This window comes from Lissotriton helveticus, chromosome 12 (assembly GCF_964261635.1).
Source record: "Lissotriton helveticus chromosome 12, aLisHel1.1, whole genome shotgun sequence".
Taxonomy (NCBI): domain Eukaryota; kingdom Metazoa; phylum Chordata; class Amphibia; order Caudata; family Salamandridae; genus Lissotriton; species Lissotriton helveticus.
Genome location: NC_136073.1, coordinates 559524650 through 559544946, shown reverse-complemented (window position 1 = coordinate 559544946; position 20297 = coordinate 559524650). Strand labels below are relative to the sequence as shown.

The window sequence follows — 20297 nt, the reverse complement described above, 5'->3', positions numbered from 1 at the left end:
CCATGTCCTCCAGTGGGGTGTTTGGACGCTCACTGGATGGTCCCCCTCCAGTTTTTTTTTGCTGCGGCTAGCCTGTCTGCCACCCTCTCTTTTGCTCGTCTGCGCAGGTCATACCACTCTTCTGCAGGTTTGGTATGTCACGGTGTGTCACCCCCACAGCATTTACCTTGGCTTGTATCCCAAGCCAAATATTTGTGTACACTGACTGTAACATGCAGGGATTGTTTCCCAAACAGCTGGTCATGTCTCTGGACAACTTCCTCAGTGAGGATTTCAAGTTTCTTGTCACTAAACTTGATCTTTCTCTTCCTGCCTTCTCCTTCTCTTTGTGCTTTTTCAGTGGCCATGGTGTGTTTTTCTCACAGCTCCTGTTCAGAAACAGTTCCTCTAGGGTGTGCTCCACCAGTCTTCCTCCTCCTCCTCTCCCTGGGTACAGGTGTGTTAAATCAGTGAAAAACTTCCTGGTTGTTATCTCATCGAAATGCAGCAATATGGGTAATTCGCAATATCCGATTCTGTAATAGCGAATTCGCAATTACAGATTCGGTAATGATATTTGCGATTTTTACCGAATCGTAAATAATTTCCGATTTCATTGCTGCATTCGGTTTTGCGATTACATAATAGCGATTCCTTATTTTTCGCTATTACTGAATCGCAAATACTTTTTTTGATGCATGTGGGCCTTAGAGTGTCTTAAGGAGCCAGTGGTTAAATAAGTCACACAAAGTAATATGAATATTCACACCAGTGTAAATACGCATTGTGTCCACCTGAAGTTTGTTTTAAGTAAGTTGGGTTGCTTGTTATTGTCATGCTTATACCCTGAGTAAGTCGTGGCCTGGAGAATTCTGATTCATAAATAGAAGTCAGTAACAAGATTTCTTTCATGTCAGGTGTGGGAGTATAGATTGGATATCCCCAGCCTTTCAGAGGTATCAAAGGTCGGCTGCCATCTTAAGGTCAGGCTTAGTATGGGGGTGGTTATTAGCCATTAGACCTGGTTATATTGGTAGTACTCACTTGAGTGAGCTCCGAGTGCAAGATGTAGAGCTGTCACCTATACCTCGAATGTGTGCTGCGATAAGGGCATCATTTATTTGAATGTTTGTAAGCAAATGTCCAGGTTTATCAAGCTTCAGGTGACATGATGCTATGGAGCTCGCAGTCAAAGTGGCCTTCTCCGGCTTAAACCACGCAAACACAATATTGATTGGACTGTTCTTGGACTGGATTTCCTCCTGTCTCTCGAAGATCCAATATCACCAGATTCCTTCCTTTTTCTTGGCTCCTTTCAACCATTACACCAACATCCTAAAAGGTTCCACTTTTTCTCCTCTCCTCTTCAAAGTATTACTGGGTCCACTACCAGCCCTCATCCAATCTGAAAACCTTAATTGCTAGAACTACATCGACCACAGACACACCTTTCTAAATCAATGTCCCTTCGACCTCCACTCTTGCCGTTGGGTCAGCACCTCCATTCAGTGAATCACGGGATGCTACTAAGTTCATCTCGTGAAAAACAAATTCTCACCTATATAAACAACACAAAGTTTCATTCCACTTCGGTCTGGCCCCCAGTACAAGTACTCCCACTAGACATTCGAAAGGAATAAGTTTGGTCTACAACCTGTATCAGGCTCCACAAATACATTCTATGTGACCAAACTCTGACATATCTTCACACATTTAGGACTCCCCATTGGGTTTTAGCTGCCATTGTGTTGGGCCTGCCTCCCACATGTATATAATCATGCCACACAGCTTGATCCCTTTCTTTGCTTACTGCAAAGTCCCCAAACAATCCAGAATACCGCTGTCAGTTATCTTCATCTACCACATCTCATCAGTCATGTGGGCCCTCCTCTGGCTGCCTGTGGCTAGATGCAGCTATTTCAAGGCTTCCTGTTTGCCAGATAGTGCAACCATACATTGGTCCTAGTTTTCTCCAGTTATGACCATTCTCCCAAAAATTGACATTTCTTTCCTGGTCCTTCTCTTAGTTACCTCTTCCTTCAGAAAAAACGTATGCTGAAGGTACTTCTGTGTAGAGGCATCCAAGCTCTACAACCCAGTAAGACTAAAAATAATCCATTACCATCTTAAATTATGAAGACTTTAGGGTTCTCCAAGAGATTACGTTCTCATCCGTGGGTCCGATTAGGTATTTGTTACATTTCATGTTATCATAACTTCACCTGTACCTTTAAGTTCCCTTTGTTATTCTTTAAGTGTTCTTAGAACACTACTGTCCTCCAGGTTTCAGGTCAGTTGCACTGTTCCTGTGGCCTGGAAACTGCTTGCTGTGTTGCTGTGCTGTGAATAAACCTCACCAATTATACCCAGCTCCTGTGGATTATTTAACAAATTTGGCGACGAGGATGGGAATCTACAAATGTGTATAAAGAAGCACTTCTTAGAATTGAGAAAAGATTTAAACCAGTTTCTAACATAGCTCTTAATAGGTATAAGTTTTACACTCGTGCACAACTAGATTCAGAATCGTTTGATGAATTTATAACTGCTTTGAGATCTTTAGCCATTCATTGTAATTTTGGTACTATTTGTGATGAGTTGTTAAGAGATCAGATTATTGTCCATGTTAAGAATAAAAAAACACAAGAACGCTTATGGGAATTAGGTGATCCAAAGCTATCAGAGGCAATTTCGATAGCCAAATCACTAGAACAATCTGAAAAATGGATGCTTACTGTACAGAAACATTCCAATAGTAAGTCAGATTCCCATGATGAGGTTTGTTTGATCAAACATGGTGAAAGACATAATGAAAACTTACGCCCTAATACAAACAACAACAGATTTAATAACACGGGAAATTATAAAAAATTTGAAAAATCTGTTATTTGCTACAAATGTGGCAGTAGAATGCATGTTGCTTCGTTTGCTAGATGTCCTGCCATCAATAAAGAATGTAGGAAGTGTGGAAGGTTAGGACATTTTTCAAATATGTGTAGAGATTCAGGGAAATTTGTACAAAATCCAAATGTTAAAGTTGCTGTTGTTACGGAAGATATACAAAAAAACTGCAGTTGTGTTTGTGAGAGCACAGAGAATGTTTCTTCACCCAATAAAGGTTTTGTAGTTTATTTGGATGAAGAAATTTCTTTGATTAGTTCAGAAGGTCAAAATATTAAGAAACCCATTTGTGAAATGTTTGTTTTGGGTGTTAGTCTCAACTTAATGGCTGATTCAGGGTCACCTTGGACCATTATCACCAAGGAATATTTTGATGAACGGTTAAGACATGTGTTAAGTTTAAATGACATTCTTCCTTCTGGTATTCGTGCAGTCAGTTTCAACGGGTCAAGAGTAGAAATTTTAGGCCATTTTGTAGTCAAGATTACTTTTAGATCCAGGTGTGTTCAAATTTGTTTATATATTGCAGAAAGAGGGGTGAATGTTATTGGTTGGATGGATCAATGGAGATTTGGTATAATACTTAATCCTCGCGCAGAAGATCCTGTTATGTTGGGTGAGATTTTTGAGGATGGTAATATCTCTGCTATTACAATGTGGAGACGTTCCTACAGTGGCCTTCTACTTCAAGTAAGCAATTATGTCTATAAATGTAACAAACGGGTGACAAAAATAAATAATATACTAAATTTATTCCAAACATATAAATTTTTATTATCTTTTTTCTTTTAGTTCATATCAACTGTTATCAATCAAAATTCACCAGAGAATTATTCTCAATTCATATCAAAAAACTCAGAAACAAATACATTGGAATCATAAATATCTACAAAGAAGATAATAATTAAAATTACCCCTTGGCAACAACTATATCTCTCAACATACTCACGTGTTAACAATCATACCACACTCAAACCACACACTAGGATGGAGAAGGAACTGAATTGTTAGCAAGATGACAATGCTAAAACATGTAGGGGCCAAGATGTGACTTTCGTTTGCTCAAAGGACGTGATCCTGTTTCATCCATTTGTCCTTGGTGGTTCAGAGATAAGTGTGCCAATAGATCTTTCTCTGACGATTTAGTTGACTTAGCTGCACAGAAAGTTGAAGAAAAACAAGCTAAGACTAAGTTATGGTATGATAAAAAGTGGAATGTTAAGTCTTCAAATTTTGCTGTGGGAGATGTTGTTAGAATTAAGAAACCAGGTTTAATTCCGAAATGTTCCAATAAGTTTGGTAAACCCATGAAAATAGTTAAAGTTTATAGCAACAGTGTTATTACCCAATATGGTAGACTCTGGAACATTAGGCGGGTTGCAAAGTGTCCCACCTCACAATTGGTTTCTTCTCCATGTTCTCAAATAGATACCAATTATTCCATTGCTTCAAGAGTCAAGTTTTCTGATCGCTCTAGATTGGCTCCTGCTAAATTTAATGATTATGTGACATGATCTTCTGTTGTTCTTTCATTTGCATTGAAGGGAGATGTGTTACATTTCATGTTATTATAACTTCACCTGTACCTTTAAGTTCCCTTTGTTATTCTTTAAGTGTTCTTAGAACACTACTGTCCTCCAGGTTTCAGGTCAGTTGCACTGTTCCTGTGGACCTGGAAACTGCTTGCTGTGTTGCTGTGCTGTGAATAAACCTCACCAATCATACCCAGCTCCTGTGGATTATTTAACAGGATTGGTTTGTTCTTTCTGCAAGAATGGCTCCATCTTATACTTTTTTTTGCCACACTCCATGCACACGTGCAGCTACATGTATGCCCTGTCATGACTGGAGCACTAATCCAAACCTCACCTACAACACCAATGGCTTTCCATACAGGCTATGCTACAAAGCCAAAACCAGACCAGTGAAGCATAAAAATTCTCTTCCAAAACCGCAAAAACATAATTTGTACGAACATGACTATCTGTGTTAAACACATGGTTAAATGCAGCCACAAATCTGCCATGACATGATTCAGGCAGCAGTCTGAGCATCACATACAATAAAGACCCCGGGCTTCGCGCATAGCTTGACACTCTACTAACCTGCACAGCAAACTGAGTAGACTTACTACAACACTAAGAACTCATCATGGCCTTGCGACATACATGAATCACTGTGCAAATGCTGCAATACAATATAAGTCAACCCATCAACATGTTTCAGAGTTCATTGGTTTGAGACAATAGTGTTTCTTAGGAATGCTTTGCTGGCACTTGTAATAGCAACAAGGGGTTTGGCCCTAGGCGTCTGGACGGGGCCATATTAAACTAAGAGCAAGAAGTGGCCTAGCCGTCACCTTTCAAATGCTGCTACATTAATTTAACAGACTATGAACCAAAAATGTAATTGATATTGGCTCGAGGCATTCTCATTTCTATGAACTTTACTCCACATTTAAATAATGGGTCAGAGAAGTTAGATAAGTTTTAGTCTATAACAAATTACACTTATTTATGCCACAGGTCAAACAAAAACATACAAACTTCGTGGTGAAGTAGTGTGATGTAAAACAACAATACATGAACAAGTGATACAAAACAACAAATGATACACACATTGTCACCAGTCTTAATTCACAAACAAAGCAGCTACTTGGATATCCTTTAACATCCACATTGTATAACTGAGTTAAGTGGCTGCTATCACGGGGAACAAAACAATCACACCCAGTAGTGAGACAATTCAAAAAGCATTTCCACTGGGAGGATACATTTAATCAAATACAACAGTCCTGTGTTGTGCAATGCTGACATGTTTCGATTCCCAGGGTGGCTGATGGGATTCTCTTCAAGACGTGGACTGCTTTATCTAAAACACAAAGGGGGCATACATTGAACCTGTGAAGGGGCTCTACACTTCCAATTTACTCAAACTACAAAGTAATGTTTTATAAGTACCTGATCGATTTGAGTAAGCAATTGCCGTGTTGCAGGCGAAAAGATGCAAGTTAAAATGTAAGTATCATGACCTAAAATAAGAAGGGATCTACCATCAGTCACATGATGGGTTTTAGTGGTTTTCATTATTTTATGGCTGGAAGGAAAAAAGAAGGGGCACTTACTTGCGCAAATCAGGCGATATTTCTACCAATACATTAGTTATGCTTGTTGACGGTAAATGGAAGGTTAGTTGAGCTTTCATGGGGCGATCTATGAATGGAAATGAGCGACACGTCATTGAATTGCATATACGGTAATATGGCACAATGTTGCTTTATAAGTTACAGGCAACACTTACTTTTGCCATGCCGGCGATGTCGGATATTTTGTTCGAGGCTGTTACGCAGCTTATTTTGTCAGCAGTGGATCAGATTGCTTTAAAGTTCACAAAAAAACGGACTGCATCGCGTCTCTCTGTGCACAACAAAAAACGAGATATCTGCTTATGTCTTGTTCTATGTGGGATTTTTTGTTGTTGTTTTTTTTAACTTTTATTAACAATAAAACATAATAACAACAGTCAAGGCATTTAGGATACAGTACAGATGTTAATGTGTCCGCAGAGAGCATTACTCTATTGGTCAGGTTAAGTTATACACAAACAATGCGTCAGGGGGTGAGGGGGGCAGTGGGAAAAGAATGCAGCAATCACAATATCAAACAATACGTGGAACGCCATTTATGGGGTCAAGGGGGTATCAGGCAGTAAGTCTGGTGGGGGAGTGCAAATATTCCCACGATATGCATTCCAGTGAGACCAAACCCTATTCCATTGCCCAGGTCTTCCACTGGCCAGATACACCGTTTTCTCCCTGAACATGCACCAGTCCATGCCCTCCTTCCATACCGAGACCGTGGGCGACCTCTGGGAACCCCACAGCTGTGCGATGTCTCTCTTAGCTATCATGTTACCGAGGGTCGCCCAGCGGATCTGAGCCACAGTATAATCATTCGGTTCCCATACATTCAGGAGGCAGCGCCTAGCTTCAGGGAGCAAAGACACTCCTGTAACTCGTTCCATCACCGCATGCACTCGCGTCCAAAACGTCTCCACCGCCGAACATTCCCAGAGAATATGGAGGAAAGTTCCAGGCATGCCGCAACCACGCTTACACAACCCATCCAGAGAGTAGCCCATTCGCAACAGACTCGGACCAGTAACATAGATACGGTGAAGGATCTTAAGTTGGACGAATCGGAGACGGGCAGGAATGGCAACCTCCTTGGGGGATGACAATGCGGATTGCCAGTCTTCGTCATCTAATTCCAACCCATCCTCGGTCCAGACCGCTCTGAGACGCACAAGTAAATCAGCACGATTGTTGATCAATTTTTTATAAATCAATGAAATCGTGCTGTCAGGAACATAACCGTCCAATATACGGTCCTCCAGAGGGGAGGACTCGGAGACATCAGTGCCCACAGTGAAAACCGACAACAAAGCATGGCGCACTTGAACGTATCTGAAAAATTCTGTGTCTCCGAGCTCATATTCAGTCCGCAGCTCCTCGTAGGTTTTGACATTACCCTTGGACCAGAGGTCACCCACTCTACTGATGTCAATTATGTCCCATTTTTCAAACCCTTTCGTTCTCCACAAACAACCCAATCTTTCAGAGGCATACAATGGAGCAGCACGAGTCAATCTATCACCCCATCCCAAAGCAACATTTGCATCATGCCAAATACGCACAGCAATCTTAGTGGGCCCAGTTAATGTCCTACCAATACTCCTTGAATAAAGCGCCCTAGAGAAGGTCCCGCCCGGTAAAAGGTGTTTATCCATATCAAAGGCCGGCGAAGGACCCGGTGAGTAAGTAGCATGATTAATCGCACTCAGTTGAGAGGCCCAATAGTAACGCTTAATGTCGGGGAGAGCAATGCCTCCGTCGTACCAGGGAAGCGTGAGCTTGGGGAGAGCAATACGAGCACGTCCGTCCCAAAACAAACGACGCTGTAGGCTCTCCACCTCCCGAAAAAATACGGAGGGAATAGGGTCAAAGGAGTTTTGCAAAGCGTACAAAAATCTCGGCAGCGGCATCATTTTAAACAAAGCTGCACGCCCTAGTGGTGACAACGGCAACCGACACCAGCGCGAGACATCAAGTTTCAGTTGTTGAAGCGGGGGAAGTAAGTTGCGCTCGTAGCGAACCACAGGATCCAGGGAGATATAAATCCCCAAATACTTGAATCCTGACTCGGAGAGCTGGATCGGGAATCTGCGAGGCAGCGCGGGGAACCCTCCTGCCAATACATAAACACAGGATTTCGTCCAGTTAATAACGAGTCCTGAGTTCTTCCCAAATGAAGTCAAAACATCGAAGAGCACATTCAGGGATTTCTGGGGCGATGTGAGGTATAGAAGAATGTCATCCGCATATAACGAAATACGATCTTCGAAGTCAGGAGTCCATCTGATGCCCTTTATCGAGGGTTCCCAACGGAGCCACGCAGCTAGTGGTTCGAGCGCAAGGGCAAAAAGTAAGGGAGACAGCGGGCAACCCTGCCGAGTACCTCGTCCAAGAGTGAAAACGCCAGATGCCTTCCCATTGACCACCACCTGAGCCAAGGGTTTCTCATAAAGAAGTTTCACCCATGCGAGGAATGCAGGGCCAAAACCAAATTTGGCGAGGGCCGCCCAGAGATAAGGCCATTCGATAGTATCAAAGGCCATAGTGGCATCCAAGGAAGCCAAAATGGCCGGCTCAGAGAGGGTCGCGGCTCTCGCGAGAACTCCATGTAGTCGTCGGAGGTTAAGGGCAGTATTGCGATGAGGGATAAAACCGGATTGATCCGGATGGATCAAGTCACCGATCACCTTAACCAAGCGGTTAGCCAACAATTTGGCTAAAATTTTGGGTTCGGCGTTTAAAAGGGAGATGGGCCTATAAGAGGCGCAACGGTCTCTCGGCTTACCCTCCTTGTGTATTACCACGATGGAGGCCAGCCGTTGATCAACAGGGAGGGAACCAGACTCCAGCGCCTCAAGGAACATTTCCCTCAAATAGGGCGCCATTTTGTCGGGCCGCAATTTGTACAACTCAATAGGCAAGCCATTAGGGCCCATAGCCTTGCCAGAGCGAAGGGAGCGATGGCAACCGCTATCTCGTCTGTCGAAAGCGGTGCGTCCATGAACTCCATATCCACATCAGAGAAACAGGGCAATGCAATGTCACGCAGTAACAAATGAGAATCCTCCTCATCCCTATCACAAACTGGAGAATACACAGTACGGAAATGATCCACAAAACAATCAATGATACCAGTCGGGTCAGTCACACATACTCCATCCGACCTTTCAATCATAGGAACCACACGACCCGCTCTTTCTTTCTTATCCAGCCAAGCAAGCAGTTCACCAGCCTTGTCACCCACATCATACAGTCTACCCTGATGCTCTCTGTTCATAACCTTAGCAGCGTCGGTCAACAGGGCTTTATAGTCAGATTGTTTCAAGCTGAGGGAGTGAAGTTTAGCACGGGTGACACCCGCCTCGAGGGCACTCTCGAGCACAGTTATTTCAGCTTCAATGCGGACCAGTTCCTCACATTTAGCCTTCTTGACGCCAGTGATTAATGACAATGAATGTCCACGTATGACAGTCTTAAAAGCCTCCCACAATGACACAGATGAGGAAACAGATCCCACATTATCGAGGAAATAATGATCAATGGATTTTATCAGCTCCGAGCAAATTTTAGGATTCCGGAGATACCAAGGGTTGATAGGAGCGATTCTACCCACGCTGCGCACTCCAGCTTCCACACAGAGCCACAAGGGGGAATGATCTGATATGCCCCTGGGGAGGTGCCGAATTTCCCTGATGGAGGAGGACTGGGCCGCCGGCATTAAGAAATAATCAAGCCTGGAGAGGCTCCCATGGACACCTGAATGTAAGGTAAATTGTAACTGTACGGGGTGCATCAACCTCCAACTAACCACCAGTCCGAAAGTGTCTAAAAACCCACTCATCCATGACTGAGAGCTGGTCAAATCTCTGGGTGGGTAGCGATCCAAAGTATCAGAGACAACAGAGTTAAAGTCCCCACCCAAGATGAGGAGACCTTCAGGAAGCCCTAGAACCACCCTTCCAACATCAGCAAAAGTGAGAGTCTGTAGGCCAGGGGGGACATAAATAGAGAGTATAGAGAGCGTCTTCCCCTCCCATCTACCTGTGAGCGCGACATAGCGCCCCCTATCATCAAGTAATACATCATCAATCTCAAAGGGAAGGGAAGCTCGGACCAGAATACCCACCCCCCTAGAGCCTGAAGTGAATCCGGAATGAGCAACCAAGCGGTACCTCGTCTATTCATGGCGTGGCACACATTACCAATTAAGTGTGTCTCTTGCAGGAGGACGAAATCAGGAGCATGGCGTCTCAAAAACTGCAGCACAACCCCTCGTTTTATCCCGTCCCCCAACCCGTTGACATTCCAAGACAACAGTCTCAACTCACTACCCCCCATTCCCGAGAAGACTACAGAGCACACTCCACACAGAACACATTACTCGAAATAAGAAAGAATACAATGCGATGCCTTGCGAAAATGAACAAACAGACAAACACCCCCCCACCACCCCCCAACAGGAACGCGTTACAACTCCCCCCACCCTGCACCCCTGCGTGAAACTCAATAGCCACCCCAACTTGCAGTGTGCCTGTCGCCCAGCCATTAAACTAATCTAAACAAAGAAACCCAGGAGGAGGAAAGAACCCCGATTCACCCCCCCGCCACCCCGGCTCAATATAACAAGACAAAAAAAGACCAAACTATTAAACTCAGTTGAAATACTAATGAAAAGTTCAGACATCAGGAACCACAGTGTCACTCCTGATCCGGCAAGCCTCCCTCCGCACCACCAGGGTGCTCGGATCGATCGTCCCTTTTAGGTAAAGAGTCAAGCCAGTCACTGACACTCTCAGGGCGATCGAAGAAAATCGTACGATCCTCATATTCGATAAGGAGTCTAGTTGGGAACAGCATGGCATACTTGAGACCCAAGTCATGCAACCTCCGCTTAACACCCTGGAAACCCATTCTCTGTCTTTGAACCAACTGGGTGAAGTCAGGGTAGAAGGAGACAGATGTGTTCTCAAACTTAACCGGGCCACTCACCCGAGAGGCCTGCAGGATAGCGTCTTCATCACAAAATTGAAATACATTTGCGATGATAGGCCTCGGGGGGGCACCTACTTTCGGTCTTCCACCCGGAATTCGATGCGCTCTCTCAACGGCGAATAATTTGCTGAGCCCGGAAGGGGCAAGATGATTTAAAACAAGATCTTCCACCAGGAGATCGACGGAAGCGTATTCATGGTTCTCAGGAACTCCAATAATGCGTACATTATTACGCCGTGCCCTATTTTCAAAATCCTCGAGCCAGTGTGCCATCAAGTCGTTCGAGGCACGTAGATTGCCGACTTCAGTCTGTATGTCGGAGACGTCAGTGGTCAGGCTGGAGGTCTTCAAATCCAGGGACTTGACCCTCTCATTTGTTTTCGCCAGGTCCGCTCTGATCAAAGTAATGTCGATGGCCACCGTATCGATCTTTGATGCAAGGGCCTCGTATTGCCTGCACGCCGGCGATAGCGCTCATAACATCCTGAAGGGAAAGTTCAGAAGAAGCGGCAGATTCAGCACTCGGAACCTCAGGAGTGCGGCCGGTACCACCGGGTGACCCCTTAGGAAGGGTATAACGATCCATAACATTAGTTTGAATCCTCGGAGAGGTGTTTTAGTCTTGCGCTTTTCAGGGTCAGGTCTGGTGGCCATATTGAATAAGGTGCCCCGAAGGGGCCCGCGAGACCTGGTGAAAATGGCCGGTGATGGAGAGGCCAAAAGTCAATAAAAGTGAGTCGAGATGAGATAAATGCCAGGGAGATCGAAGGCAAAAAGCTCACAGAGGAAACACTTAGGGAAAGGGCAAGCCAAGCCGGACCAAGGATGGATCTGAATCGTTCTCCAATCAAACGAGGCCCGGAGTAGGAAAACGTAACCGAAAGTTGGGATGAGGCCGCCTGGGGGAGATCCCTCTGGCCGATGTTGTTCAACTACTCCACGGTTGCTGGCGAATCGAGCCCACGGCCAAGTCCCGGGGCAGGCCGCAGAAGTTAAAGTCGATGTAGCAGCGGTTCCTGACGTCCGAATGAAATTTTTAAAAGAATATTGAGATCAGCCAAAGCACATCTTCAAAAGCCCATCTGCGAAATCAGGATAGATGTCAGGATAGTTGTGAAGGGCGGCGAGGGTCCCGGGAGCTCTGTGCTCACGCGACCATCTTGGATGCCCGCGAAGCTCTTCCTATGTGGGAGTTTTTAAATGTCCCTAAGTTGTGAAATTTTTTTTGTGTGACATTCCAGGACTGGAGCTTTAAATTATGATGAGCATTGCTCTCTGAGTTTTTCGGGCTTTGAACCTTTTTCTTTAAGACCAATCACTGCTCTATGCAACTATAGGAGCAGTTATTTTTGACCAGTCATTACCCATGCCTAATCTGATATCCTTCATATTTGAGAGTGCAAAACAGACTTTTGAATTTCCCGTTTATAGATGCACTTATAGACTGCAAGAAAGTGTGATGGGGGCAGTGTTTGGGTCCCTGGACCAAAACAGGGGTTTCTAAAAACCAAACATCTGGCCTTTGGCAAGCCATGGGTTAAACTACACCACCTCAGCCCTTGCGCAAGGTGATGGTCTGTAAAAACTGTTATCTCTGCCCTTGAGAAAGGCACAAAGGGTTAATGATGGAAAAGACCACCCAGTATTGTACAAGGCTGAGGGGGAAGAGAAAGCACCTCTTTTTAGGTTGAAGCCTAGCAGACTGCACAGCTGTCTGGTTGTGAAAGAAAGACTTATTGTGAACATTCTGAAACCGTCTCTGAAAATGCCTTTTACTTATTGCTTATAATTGGCGTTGTGTTTTGTAACTAACTTACAGTTGTTTGCTTTCTATTTGCTGGCTTTATTTGTTTTAAGCTGCCCAGCATGTCTCTGTCCCTCTCAGGGAGCATACCGATTTCGGCCGTTACCGACCGGTAATTGGGAATTGAAATGTAGGGGGCCATTGATTTACAGAATCGGTAATTTTACCGATTCGGTAAATATACAGAGTCGGTAAAATACCGAATCGGTAAAATTCGGTATTTATGAGTCGGTAAATTAGAGTTACCTACATCTAGCCCTTAGTGTTTAATTTAGTTTCTCTGACATAATAGTGAGATGATTTATGTCACAATCTTCCTAGTTACTGGGGGTGGCAAATCGTTTTTTTTTCCATACAACATTTTAATGTCTGTAAATTAACTTTGCAAATAATCTGTGAGAGACATCTAGCCGCAGATTCCTTACCTGTGAACTTCTAGGCGTCAGGCTGGATCTGGAAGATTTTTCTTAGCAGTACCCCTGCGTGCCGGTCGACTCTGTGTGACGTAATATGGTGTTGAGTTTGTCATTGTGATGTCCTCATTGTCTATATAAGCTCCACCTTGGCGCGCTGACGTCAGTACTTTTCACGACTTTCCAAGCCTGAAGCACGGAACCATGAAGTTAACTGACAGTGCTGTGTTTAGACAACTAGGGCCCTGAAAGGGAACAGCCCTGAAATGAAGCACTGATCTGTAGTGCGGAGAGGAAGGGTGGGCCGGTAAGAAATCTAAGGCTAGATCATGTGTCTACTGGATAAGGTGTTACCGAAGGTAAGTAACTTGTCCATCTGATAAAGACATCTAACATTAGATTCCTAACCTGTGAACAGATAACCAAGCAATTCCATCCCCGGAGGAAGGACTGCAGAAAAGTTTAAACCAGAAAGTGCTACAGGACTGAAGGCCGAAGAGGCCCTCCCTACGGACCTGACTGTCCAGGCAATAACGGTTGGCAAATGTTTGCAGGAGTGCACACGTAGGCCCCTGGCAGATGTTAAAAAACCGGACACGACACTGGAGAGCCGTGATGGCTGCCTTAGCTCTGGTGGAATGAGCTCTGAGGACTTTAGGACGCTGTTTCTTTGCCAGAGCGTAACGGAACAGATTTTAATACAGAAGATAACCCATCGTAAGATGGTCCTCTTTTGTACAGCATGTCTCTTCATTGCTCCAACGTACCCCAAAAGGTGTTGATCGTCCACCCGGAACTCTTTAGTGCGGTTAAGGTAAAACGATAATGCTCTTTTTAAGTCCAGATATTGGAGACTTTCCTCTTCCTTAAAGGGATGCGGAGGAGCATAGAAGTGGGCAAGTGGACATATTGTTCTAGGTGGAAAAGTGTTACAACTTTAAGCAAATAAGAAGCCCTAAAGCGGAGCACTACCTTGTCTGGAAAGACGGTCAGATAAGGAGGCTGATGTGAAAGTGCTTGGAGTTCGCTAATCCTCCTGGCAAAAGTTATTGCCACTAAGAAGGCTGTCTTAATGGTGATAAGCTAGAGGGAGCAATTGTGTAACGGCTCGAGTGGTTCACACCTAAGATAAGTGAGGGCCGATTTAGGATCCCACTGAGGCATGATTAAAGGTGAAGGGGGAAACAAATGTGTAAGCCCCTTCAGAAATCTATGTGCAATAGGGGACTTGAATAGTTATGGTTGGTCAGGCAACCATAAAAAGACAGAAAGGTTTGAATGGGAACCTTTTAAAGTGCCCAGAGCAGTGCCCTGCTGGGCAAGAGACAGGATGAAAAGAAGAATGCAATTGAGGGAGGTAGACAAGGGGTGGATGGCCCGGTCTGTACAATATTTATAAAAATATTGGCATCTGCAGGCGTATACCGACTGAGTGGAGGGACGTCTAGCTGACAAAATAACTTAGCACCCTTCGGGAGGAAGGTCGAATACCATCAGCTGTCGCCGCTCAATCTCCATGCAAGGAGGAAGAGGGTTGACTGGTTCGGGTGGACGACCCTCCCCTGCTGCGACAGAAGATCCTCCAAAAGAGGCAGCCTGATTGGAGGATGGATGCTCATCTACAGAAGCTCTGGATACCAAACTCTGCCACTCCCCTCTCGCCACTCTATGCCATATCACTCCATGCCACTTGTCTCTGCGCCACTCTATCCCACTCCACACTGAGACCCTCCATTCTAAGCCTCTCCACTCTAAGCCACTCCACTCAGTGGTACCCTACGCCATGTCACACTACGACACTAATCCCCCCCCGACGCTACACCGCTTTTATACTCTGCCACTCAACTGTATGACACTTTGGCACTCCACTTTAGGCCACTCCACACTACAACATTCAACAACACTTCACTCTGAGACTCTATTCCACTCTACTTCACTCTATGACACTCTGGGCCACTCCACTCTATGCCAATTTACTCAGTGCCTCTTTACGACATCCACCATCAGACATCCTACAATTACGTGGCCAGACTAACATACCACCAAACGAGACCTGTCTGAGGCCCCCAAACTCCAACCATCATATTTTCACACACCTGATCTGTTACTTGGAATCTCCAGAGATGGGAACAGGAACATTTGGGATGCCCAGGTATGAGCAGATCTGCACAGGGCATGCTCTGGGAGGCTGGGCATTGGTCAGGGAAAGATAACGAGCACAACAGGAAACATACAGTGTTGAAGGAAAGATTCAGTGGCTGGATCCCGCAACCCAGACGTCAGTAGCAGCTGCACATTGGGAATCCTGGTGGGGCATGACTATATAGAATCAAATTTAGTAGGCAGTTGGGACATTAACTCCGTTAACACCACGCAAGCATATACTTTCAATATTCAGAAAAATGAAAATATTTAACATAATCTTAGCCTGAAAATAATAGAAGCAAGCGGACTATTTTTTTAATGTAGCTAATGTTAGAAGGGAGTTAAGCTTGACTAATATGTAGACAGTGGCTATGCCACAAAAACTAAAAAGGCAGTAAATTCAAATTTGATATTCGCCTGCCCTCGCTTTCACTATCAAGATAATCACTTAAACTAAACTCCCTCCCATTCCATACTCCAGATCTTAGTGTTTTCTTGGGGCAGCAGCGTGCTGCGTACCCATGCTTCTCTATCTTGACACAGCAGTCCATAGCCCCATGTCAGGCTTTCAAATCCTAGGGAGAAGCAGACCTCCAGTTCTGGGCAATCTCCTGCTTAGTAAGCAGAGTCCCAAAGCCCATAAAGTACCTGTCGGATGGGCTAAGACCCAAATAATCCAGCAGGCCCAGCATCACATTTCACAACATACCTTAATACTCAAGTACATTGTGATAGTACTAGCCATGTATAATTATTTAGAGAAACCATACTTTATTCATCCATATGTATTTTACTAGCATCATTATTCATACAGAAATCAAGTTGGAACATAAAGATAACCCTATAATACCAAACCCATCACATTCAATACTCCAGTCATTCTCAAAATGGAACAGTTCTTAATAGACATGAAATAAATTCAGTTTGAAACCATCTAAATGGAATCCACATTTTCACTTATGCGTACTTAGCAAATTCGAATATTATATTTAACAATTTTAATAATTGACACATATTTAAACACCCAGGTGCAAACATAATCACATTTATATGTAAGATACTTTTACAGTGATTTACCCAACAAAAAGAATCTAAAATAATGCATACAAACTACATAGTACATACATTTTAATAACATTAAATTACACATTTCACAAACCTTTCAAATACCAAGTGTTAGTTCACTTATAATGATAATTGTCAGCGAGGCCTTTTAAAGGAAAGTAACTCAGATGAATGAAGATTACTCGTAAGCAATTGAGCTGTTACCATTTTGTCCACCATAAACTTCTGATAGAGACTTCTAGACACAGATTCCTCACCTTTTGAACATTCCCTGGTGTCAGAGTGGACCTGGAAATTTTCAGCAGTACCTCTGCACACCTGTAGATGGCACTGTAGAAATACTCACTGATGTCATTAGGCTCCAGAAATGAGGTGCGGAGCATATATAGGTGCCACTCCAGGATGCTGTCAGTTCCTTTCAATCTGTGCCACTCGACTGGGATCTGAAGCTTCCTCTAGTCTGAGACATTTACCTCATAATTTCTCTACTGATAATTCAGAGTGTGCAAGGGAATGTCACCCCCAAAAATTATAGATTTTAAGCCCTGTAGGGACTGTTGCAAACAAATGTCTGACAGTTCCCCCGGTAGGTATCTGGGGTCAATTTACAACTCTAAGACCTGCAGCAACTGCATAGATGAATCCAAAGGCCATCCAAGACCATAAGGTGAAACACTACATCACCAAGCATTAGAAGACTCCGTGATGAGACTAGTCCAAGCCGTGTGCCAACTAGAAAGTTTGGTCATGTTCTCCCACCAGAAGTCAACAGCTATTCCTAGGTAGGTCTTTGAGATCCAAATGTCTTGTAAGTATCAAAAGAAACATAGGAAATCGAAGCGCGATTTTGCCCCCTCTCTCCACTCTCATTCACCTGAGAAGATGCAGAAACAGCATTATGGGTGTTGTTCACGGAGTCCATCTGTTTCGGAGCCGATCCCACAATTGGTTTGGGTACAACCAGAGTTTCTGGGGTCATTCACCATGCCTAAATGGATCATAGGATTTGGTGAGGCCCTTCTCCAACGCTCCTTGCTGACCCCTCGATTCCTTCTCCGGCACCACGGTCTACACCGATTCCTGGAATTTCAACACATGTGGCAAATCTAGTGACACCGGACAAGGAGATTCATTGACCTCCAGCTCCCCCACCCTGGAGGTTAAAAATGTGTTGTCAAACAGCCTCCAGCCGGGCCCTATAGCTTCTCAGCCTTTTCTGCTATTTACTATTTTTAGTGTAGACTACGATGGCATTGCTCATTCACTCTATAAGAGATAAAGAGGAGGCATTCTGGGCAAACTATGTCCTGCATACCTCAGAAGAGTAGAGAGGCACTTCTGGGAGAGGACAGGGCACAGTAGAAAGTTGATTGCAACAAGGCCCAGATTAAAAGTTGGATGGAAAATCAGGTACCGAAAAATTGCACCCAATTTTACAGTTTCAGTCATAAAAATTATACTTTCGACCTGTAAAACTTGCTTAGTTATGAGTATTTTGCAGATCTTGTGGTAACGGTTTTACTGTGTATGATTTTACCCCACTCGATCTTCCACATGGTATTTTTTCTAGTTGGTAAACCCCATCGGAAAAAGCACATATGTGCCAGGAGGCCCCTGTGCAGAGTGGCTGAGAAAGAGGGTGGGGCATCCGATGACGTTGTAGCAATCTGGCTGTGGGGGATTTACTTATCGCAACAATAGGGGTTCTTGCCCCCCCCCCTCCGACAACCTTCATCAGCCAAGGGGACTTCATCCCCCGACCAGTAGTACACCAGAGGACCCCTGTGCAGAGTGGTTGAAAAAGGGGGGCAGGCCTTCGATGGTGTCTCAGCAGTCCGGCTATTGGGGGACTTACCTGTGGCAACAATAGGGGTTCTTGGCCCCAACGACCCTCAGCAACCAAACAGGACTTCATCCCCTAACCAGTAGTGCACCAGGAGGGTCCTGTGTAGAGTGGTTGAGAAAGCAGGCGGGCCTCCAACGACATCTCAGCAATCCCGCTGTGGGTGACTCACTTGTGGCAACCATAGGGGTTCTTGGCCCCCAACGTCCTTCAGAAGCCCAGGGGACTACATCCCTGACCAGTATTGTGCCAGGGGCCCCTGTGCAGAGTGCTTGAGAAAGGAGGCGGGGCCTCTGACGAGGACTCAGTAATTCTCAGCAAGCTTGTTTCTGAGCTTTGTTTTGCCTCTTTCTGCTCGTTTCTGACCTTTGTTCTGCCTGTTACTGCTCGTTTCTCACCTTTATCATGCCTCTTTCTGCTCGTTTCTCACATTTATCATGCCTCTTTCTGCGAGTTTCTCACCTTTATTCACCCACTTTCTGCTCATCTCACCTGGTTTTTTTTTGCCTCTTTCTGCTTGTTGCTGACCTTTACTTTGCTCTTTCTGCTACTTTCTCACCTTTATCATCCCTATTTCTGCTCGTTTCTGACCTCTATTCTGCCTCTTTCTGCTAGTTTTTTTACCTTTATTCTTATTCTACCTTTTTCTGCTTTTTTCCCCTGTGTAATGGGACCATGGTGGGAGCCTCAAAGCTAGGCTGTATTTCACAAAACAGTGGTCCCTTTTGGGAAAGTGTAGCCCTTGACTTCCACGGCAGAGTGTTAGGATCAGGGTACAAACACCTCTAACACAATTAGCTCAAAGTTGTATATTCATTTAATTCAATGTATTCTTTGACATATGCAATTCAAATCATTTGACTTAAAACAATTATGAGGTGCTCCTAGAGAGTGACGGTGCAGTGAAAGTGACTATTGGTGCAAAAAGTGCATATGTGCTATGTACAGAAACATATACATATGTGGCTAATAGGGATAGTAGGATTTTTCAGTTAGCACCCGTGAAGTGAGTGTTGCTATTTACAATTAATATATTAAAACACAGTTCACATAAGTCATTTTGTCGACGTTTCAACCTCCTAAATAAGTATTGTTCAAAACGGGGTCATAATCAGGACTAAAAATACATAGGAGCTAGAAGTAAACAAACTTATATCAAAACAGGGAAGCATTTAAACATTTTGCAGTACAATTAAGGTGCCTAAACAAGTATGTATGTAATACATACCAATTGATAGGCGCAACTGGTCCCACAGTCGAGGGGGTATTAATCCTCAAAGTATCTTGAATCTTTCATGCTGCAATAAATAGTATGAGTTGAGTGACATAAATGATCTATCTAGAATCCTTTATGAGATGAAAAGATCCCTATGATAGTTGTATGACCAGCAGTAATTGAATTTAACAAAAGGCAGCTGAAGTTCTAATTAATCAAATCTTACTGCAAGGAAAGACATAGTTTCTGTTCAAAAGACAAAAGAAAAGTATAACTCATTTTCTAGGTTAGGCTAGGCCTGGCTGGAGCTTGCGGAGTTTCACTTTGTGGAATTCCACAGAAGCATAAAAAAACTCTTTGTGATTCCACAGAGTTCCGCAGGCGAGAGGAGTTCCCTATATAGGACCATCCCTGTTGTTTTGTGAAATAGGGGGAACATTCGGGTCTCTTTCTTAACACTTTGTGTGCTGTGAATGCATTGCAAACATCGCAGGCACGCAGCTCAAATTTTCCATCAACACAGATTTGTTAGAAGAACAAAGGTCGTAATGCACAATAACAATACCAGGTTCACATTATTTCTAACCATCAATTTATTTTTTGGCTGTCTTCATGAGTTGCCATATGTAATGAGTGAAATAGCTGTTCCCAAATGTGGAAAAGAATGACTGAATTCAGCAGCAAAACACACTCATGTCCACTGTGCAACATAAACGACTCAAAGGCAAAGCTCGCATTTGCTAGCAACTGCTGCCTCTTTCCCATTAGGATTTTAAAAGAGCTGAATCGATGTGCCTGGGGTGACA

General features: G+C 44.1%; 1 long non-coding RNA gene across 1 annotated transcript; it reads right to left on the bottom strand.

Moving 5' to 3' along the window:
• Positions 1-6009: 6009 nt before the first annotated feature.
• Positions 6010-19543, bottom strand: LOC144798553 (uncharacterized). Its single transcript, XR_013603564.1, has 3 exons — positions 19504-19543; positions 6181-6296; positions 6010-6092 (listed from the first exon to the last, which is right to left on the bottom strand). It is a non-coding gene; the product is annotated as an uncharacterized LOC144798553 (long non-coding RNA).
• Positions 19544-20297: the final 754 nt, after the last annotated feature.